This window comes from Camellia sinensis, chromosome 4 (assembly GCF_055761805.1).
Source record: "Camellia sinensis isolate YWXY chromosome 4, ASM5576180v1, whole genome shotgun sequence".
Classification (NCBI taxonomy): Eukaryota; Viridiplantae; Streptophyta; class Magnoliopsida; order Ericales; family Theaceae; genus Camellia; species Camellia sinensis.
In genome coordinates this window covers 121,444,852-121,452,922 of record NC_138964.1, presented here as the reverse complement: position 1 = coordinate 121,452,922, position 8,071 = coordinate 121,444,852, and the positions used below count along the sequence as shown (strand labels likewise).

General features: G+C 36.1%; 1 pseudogene; it reads left to right on the top strand.

Moving 5' to 3' along the window:
- Positions 1-754: 754 nt before the first annotated feature.
- Positions 755-2,871, top strand: LOC145824008 (protein FAR1-RELATED SEQUENCE 8 pseudogene; annotated as a pseudogene).
- Positions 2,872-8,071: the final 5,200 nt, after the last annotated feature.

The window sequence follows — 8,071 nt, the reverse complement described above, 5'->3', positions numbered from 1 at the left end:
TCCTTTTAACAATGAAAGGAAGGTAAAGGGGGTTTATAGCCAAATTTCCCAAATGGATATGCTGGATGACTGGATCAGCAGAGAAAATGGCTGATAGGAATTTAGATGAGATATCTGGGTGTGTGCTAGATCAGTCAGATTCACAAGAATGGCACAGAGTTGATATATTCAGGGTTTCACAGAGTCAGATAAAAGAGCGTTCAAGCAAGAATCAATGAAGTTCTAGAGTTCAAACTGTTATTTTTAACTGCCAAAAACATTCCTGCACTTTGACAACATGCCAAGAACGTTTGGTGAAAGTGATGACTATCAACATATCACTAGTCTAGGAGTATATATGGGAAAGTAGTAATTCTACTTTGTTAAATCATACATGATTGTCAATGACAAATTACAACCAATTTCAGTTTCATTTGCTAGATTCTATAAGAAGACAAATATTTCTTGGCTAAAAAAGATTCAAAGACACTCCTCAATGGGAAAAAAAGGAAAAGAAAAGAAAAAAAAAAAACATTTGGTAAAACACGCACTTGATTGGCATTATCTTTTCCATCATATATCTTGTTTTTTTGGTTTACTACTTTTCTTGTTGAGTTGTTGTTAATGATTATTGTTATTCTTGCTGTTCACGTTCTATTTGGTGATGTCGTTGATCACTAACAGGAAGCATGAAGTATTGTTGGTTCTTCTACTCTCGCCCCCCCCCCCCCCCCCCCCCAAAAAAAAAAAAAATCCAGATATAATAAATGAATAAATAACATCGGCGGTTTGTTTCTCATTCCAGATTGAAGAAGGTTCTGAAAACAGTGAGCAACTGCTTGAGGAAGAGGACAATGAGCATGAAATTGACAGTGAAGAAGTGTTTAGGATTGAAAGCAATGACCCTGGCAGGGGGCCAGTTCTTGGGATTGAAAGCAATGACCTTTAGAACAACGGTGATCAAGTGCTTAGGATAGAAAGCAACCACAATGAAAACAATAGTGATCAAATGCTCGAGATTGAAAGCAATTATCATGAGAATGGAGGAGACTGTGATACAACAATTGATCAAAATGGTGGAAAGGGTTATCATCCACCAGTTGTGGGGTTGGAGTTTGAGTCATATGATGATGCTTATAATTATTATAACTGCTATGCCAAGGAGCTGGGATTTGCCATCAGGGTCAAATCTTCATGGACAAAACGTAACAGCCAAGAGAAGCGTGGTGCGGTACTCTGTTGTAATTGTGAGGGTTTCAAAACTATAAAAGAGGCAAGCACTCGAAGGAAGGAAACTAGAACTGGTTGTCTAGCAATGATAAGATTGAGGTTGGTGGAATCCAATAGGTGGAGAGTCGATGAGTTAAGCTTGAACACAACCATTTATTCGATCAAGTTGTACAAAACTCCAAGTCACACAAGAAGATGGATGCTGGAGCCAAAAGAAAGTTGGAGCCATCTATTGACGTCGAAGTACGAACAATCAAGTTGTACAGAACCTCGGTCGTAGATATTGTAGGTTATGGTAGCTCGAGTGAAAGAGAAGTCAGTAACCATGTTGATGAGTCCAAGCGCTTGAAGCTCAAAAAAGGAGATGCACAAGTTATTCACAATTATTTTTGTCGTATGCAGCTAACAAATCCTCACATTTTCTATGTGATGGATATCAACGATGAAGGCCATTTGAGGCACGTGTTTTGGATTGAACCTAGGTCTAGGGTTGCATAAGGGTATTTTGGTGATGTCGTTGCACTTGACACGACATGCTTGTCAAGCAAATATGAGGTTCCTCTCGTGTCTTTTGTCGGAGTAAATCACCATGGCCAGTCAATTTTGCTTGGTTGTGGCCTGCTTGCAGATGAAACCATCCTCACAGACCAGTGTAAGGCATTGCAAACTGCAATTGCAGAGGTTTTTCCTAGGGCTCGCCATCGTCTTTGTTTGTCACTTGTCATGCAAAGCATTCTCGAGAATTCGGGGCAACTACGGGAATCTGAAGAATTCCGGACCGTATTGGGCAGAATTGTTCACAACTCTGTCAAAGTGGATGAATTTGAAATAGCTTGGGAGGATATGATCCAGCGTTTTGGAATTAAGGATCACAATTGGCTTCAAACTTTATATGAAGATTGAGAGCGATGGGCTCCAGTTTACTCGAAAGAGAGTTTTCGTAGGAATGTTTGCTTCCCAACCAGGTGCGTTGACGAACCTATTTTTTGATGGGTATGTTCATAAAGAAACCACTTTGAAAGAATTTTTTGACATTTATGAATTAGTTCTGCAAAAAAAGTATCAGAAGGAATCTCTAGATGATTTTGAGTCAAAAGAGTCGATCCCCATGTTAAAAACAAGATGCCCACTTGAATCACAGCTCTCAAAAGTGTATACAAAATAATTGTTCTTAAAGTTCCAAGAGGAAGTGGATATGATGGCTTCTTGTTTAAGCGTAACACAAATTCATGCCAATGGGCCGATCATCACGTACATGGTCAAAGAAAGGGAGGAAGATGGTAATCTAAGAGGGATCAAAAATTTCAAAGTTATGTATGATAAAGCGGGATTAGAAGTTTGCTGCATTTGTAGTTGCTTCAATTTCGAAGGTTATCTATGCCGGCATGCATTGTGTGTTCTTACTTACAATGGTGTCGAGGAAATCCCAGTACAGCACATTCTGCCACGATGGAGAAAGGATGTGGAGCGCTTGTATGTACTGATCTTGGATCCAATAGCATCGATATAAGTAATCCAGTTCAGTGGTATGATCGCTTGTGTAAAAAAGCAGTACAAGTTGTTGAGGAAGGGATGAGATCTCAAGATCATTACATGGCTACTTGGCAAGCATTCAAGGAGTCTTTGAATAAGGTTCGTCTAGTGGCAGATAAGCATGTGTAATTATAAGTTTCAGGTTCAAAATCTTTGTTCATATGCCTTCAATTTTGTTCATATGTCTGGTGGCAGATAAGCAGAGTGACTGCTCAGCCGAAGGCAATGACATCAATTTTGGTTTTATGTATTTGTTTATTTTTGTTTAATTTCTATCCAGCCCTCAAGGGGGTTTTTCTTACAATAATTCTATAGAACGAACCAACTACAGAACCTGTTAGAGAAAATATAGCTAGAGTAATATGAGTAAAGCAATCTTCAGGACTCTCCATCTGACGTGTATGGCATTTAATGACTAAAATATATATATTTTTTCCAGTCAATTGTTTTTAACCAAAATAAATAATTAGTTTAGATTGAAAACAAATTAATAATTTAGAGTTTAAATTAATAAAATTTAATTTAGAATTTATAAAAAAATTTGGTTCACACATGATGGAATCTGAAAGATGTTACTATTTTTTTTTTTGCAAAGAAAACGAGTATCAACTTGGGATATAGATTTTTTTTTTTTTTGGTTAAAAATAGAATGTTAGTATGTTAGGTTACAACTTAAAGAGGCCGTTACTGATTCATTAACTCGAACTCCAGGCACAATTATATGTCACTCGATCACAAGAACCTCGGTTAGAATATAGATTCATTAGGAATTTTTTATCATAAAATATTCAATGGGGAAGTTGAGAAGTTGATGAGAAATATGAGTAATTCTTACAAGAAACAAAACATTTATTAAATTAAATCCCAAACTAACTCTAAATTTCTAATTATTTATTCTAAATCCATGATATATACATTATATATATATACATATTCACATCGTATATATATACATAAACACAGCAATCCATCCCAAACTAACACTAATTTTTTAATTATTTATTATAAATCCACGATATACACACTGTATATATATATATATATATATGCATATCAAATATATGTTGGATAATTTTCACTGTATTTAAAAGATTTAATTCTATTGTGTACAAAACAACAACTAGAATTTAAAGAAATAAAGAAAATGAGAGAATTTGTTTGATTACAAAAATCAAACTCGAAATAAAAATAAATAAATAAAGCCACAGATTTTATTTTGTTACAAAAACAAAATATAAAACTGATTTTAATAAATAAAAACAACACTGAAAATAAATTAAATAACTTGCTTGATTTAATTTGTTCGAATTATTCTCTGATCAACTCCAGTGTTTGACACTGTGTCCTTAAGACAGATTCGTCCTCTCCACGGTGCTTTTAGAATTTGGACGTCTATCTCCCAGGATGAAATGATCTTACCACAAATAATAGCAGCACTACAAATTGTTTGCCTTACGAACACACTAAGTGTTTACACTCTTTCTTTCGGAAATAAAATGCAGCAAGATGAAGAATATAATTTGCAGAAGATGGAGTACGAAAATTGGAGTTAAATCCAAATGGGAGGCTAGTCTATTTATAGATGTAAAGGTGGCTCTTGGTTTTGAATTGAACAGGTATGAAACCTGTTAGTTTCAAATTTAAACAGATTTGAATCTGTTGTGAATTCTGGATTTTATTTTAATAAAAATAAAATTAAATTCAAATGTTTTTGGCCCAAAAAGATTAGAAGCCCAACCACACACCACACACCACGCACCCGCGCCCAAGCCCAGGCCCAGCCCAGCCCGCCCGACCGGACGGACGGCGGCGGCGGTGCGCGCGCGCGTGTGTAATGATTTTCTGGGTCCAATGGGTCTAGCCCATTTTGCCCATAACCTCTCCCTCTAAAACACTTGGGTACCCCTTGGGGTACACCCCAAGTATCTAACCCAAGCCTTATAAACCCTTTCAAAACTTCCCACCAAATCAATGTGGGACAAGCCAATTTACAACCTTAAGGAATTTCCACCAAAACTCCATTTCCATGGAGCACACTTTGGCTTCAATTTCCCATTCACTCGGTAATGGTTTTGAACAACCAAATATACCACGTGAATCACAACGCGGAATAGAACGCGTTACCACTTTGACCCGAGTAAATCGACACTCGGGGCCCACCTAAAAATTAGACCAAACTTGAGAAAAAATTCTGGTTTTACCCAGAATTTTTCTACCATTTCCAACAATCCCCCACATGAATGGAATTTGATGACAACGGAAATGCAACAATATGCAGACTTATCGAAAGAGTATAAGTCGAAAATATCTTGCATCAGGATAGGTAGTTTTCGGCCTTGAACCTTTCCTAGTGATAACCTATCAGACTTACTGGCTAACCAATGAACGCGATGCCTTGAATTGTTCAGCCGTTTGTGTAAGCCAAGACAATAGATTTCACACAAAATATCTTCTAACACATCGTGGTTCTCACTGTTGTGTTCATTTTGGCATTGAACGTGCCTGGTTTTCATAAGTGTTTCTAGAGAATTTAGCCTCTTCATTCTCATAGAACCGGCCCCAGTTTAACACTCATATAGGTGATTCTTATTGTGAGTATCTCCTTATACTCATCTTGATTTTATGCCTTAACCAAGATATAAGTAATCATTAAAAGCAAAGCTTATCCTTATACCCCTGCATACAACATATGTTGCAGATATCACTCTCACCATAGGAATGGGTAGGGAATTTTTAATCCCTTGGTGATTTCTGGTAAGCCATACATAACTTAGTTGTCCCTTTGAACTTAGTTCTTGGGATCTCCAGTCATATAAGTAGGGTTACCATTATGACGACTCTTATGTAATAGGCTTTAATCTCATCCCCTTTGATGAACTATACACTAGCTCTTTTGTCAAACCTTTTGTTAACGGATCCGCAATATTCTCTTTAGATTTTATATAATCTATTGAGATTATTCCGTTTGACAACAATTGCCTTACGGTATTATGTCGATGACGAATATGTCGTGACTTACCGTTATACATGTGATTCTGTGCCCTGCCTATTGCAGATTGACTATCACAATGAATGCAAATAGCTGGCACAGGTTTTGGCCACATTGGAATATCTTCTAAGAAGTGACGAAGCCATTCTGCTTCTTCACCTGCTTTCTCTAAAGCAATGAACTCGGATTCCATTGTGGATCGTGCGATGCAAGTTTGTTTCGTGGACTTCCAAGAAACAGCAGCGCCTCCTAGAGTAAAGACATATCCACTAGTGGATTTTGAATCTTTAGTATCCGATATCCAATTGGCATCACAATAACCTTCGAGTACTGCTGGATATCGAGTAAAGTTCAAACCATGATCACAAGTAAATCTTAGATATCTAAGAACTCGAATGATCGCTTTCCAATGGTCTTCTCCAGGGTTACTAGTGTACCTACTCAATTTACTGATAGCATAAGCTATATCAGGACGAGTACAATTCATTAGGTACATTAGGCTTCCAATGATTTGGGAGTATTTTAACTGAGGCACTGCATCATCTTTATTTTTCGATAAATAAAGACTGATGTCTACAGGTGTTCTAGCTAAATTCAAATCATCATTGATAAATTTATCAAGAATTTTCTCAATATAATGAGATTGAGATAATGCATATCCGTCAGATGTTTTAGTAATTTTCATTCCTAATATAACATCTGCGACCCCCATATCTTTCATATCAAATCTTTTGTTAAGCATCTGCTTAGTTGATTTGATCATGTTTTGACTGCTTCCAATGATAAGCATGTCATCCACATAAAGACAAACTATGACATATCCTTGGTCAGTGTTTTTAACATAGACGCATTTGTCACATTCGTTTATCTTAAATCCATTAGTAAGCATTGCATGATCAAATTTTTCATGCCATTGCTTAGGTGCTTGTTTTAATCCATAAAGGGATTTTACAAGTCGACAAACTTTCTTTTCTTGTCCTGATACTACAAACCCTTCAGGTTGCTATATAGATCTCTTCATTTAGATCACCGTTTAAGAAAGCTGTCTTAACATCCATTTGATGTATTTCTAAATTAAACAACGCTGCTATAGAAATAAGCATGCGAATGGATGTTATTCTTGTCACAGGGGAATATGTGTCAAAATAGTCCAGACCTTCCTTTTGTCTGTAACCTTTAACAACAAGTCTTGCTTTATACTTGTCAATTGAACCATCTGCTTTCATTTTTCTCTTGAATATCCATTTATATCCAAGAGGTTTAGAACCTTGTGGAAGATCCACCAATTCCCAAGTATGATTTTGCATAATGGATTCAATTTCATTATTAACAGCCTTTTTCCACAAAGGTGCTTCAGGACCTATCATTGCTGCCTTAAAGCTTTGAGGTTCATTTTCTAACAAGTATGTCAGAAAATCTGGACCAAAAGATTTTGATGTTTTAGCTCTCTTACTTCGTCTTGGTTCATCATTAGTTAAATCCTGTTGGTCGAGACTATTACTAGTCTCTTGTGTTTGATTGTCATTAGTCTCTTGACTTTGTGTACAATCATAAGTTTTTTTCTGTGAACTTAATTCTTGTCCTTTTTTGTAAGGAAAGACATGTTCAAAAAACACAGCATTCCTTGACTCTATAATAGTGTTCACATTTATATCAGGTATTTCTGATTTATAAGTCAGAAACCGATATGCACTACTATTCTGAGCATAACCAATAAACACACAATCTACTGTTTTTGGTCCAATCTTAGTCTTTTTAGGAACAGGAACTTTAACTTTTGCCAAACACCCCCACACTTTTAAGTATTTGTAGGAAGGCGGTCGACCTTTCCACAATTCATAAGGAGTGTTGTTGGTTTTCTTGTGGGGTATTCTATTAAGAACATAATTAGCAGACAATATTGCTTTCCCCCACAAGTTCTGTGGTAAGCCTGAACTTAGTAATATGGCATTCATCATTTCTTTTAGGGTTCTATTCTTCCTTTCAGCAATTCCATTTTGCTGTGGAGAATAAGGGGCTGTAGTTTGGTGAATAATGCCATGTTGTGCACAAAATTCATTTAATGGTGCATCATATTCACCACCCCTATCGCTTCTAATATAAATCAATGAATTTTAAAACAAATTCAAGAAAAATCAAAATAATTATGACTACTCAAGTCAGAATTAATGTTTTGACAAAATCATATCCTCATAAAAAATTTTGCCTAAGAATCAAACAATTCAAAAACCCATTTGATTGTATACATTCTTGCAACTCAATAACAAATAAATGTCACTGCCATAAAAATATTTGTGACAAAAAAAAAATTAAATTATCTCAACTAATGCAAGAGATACA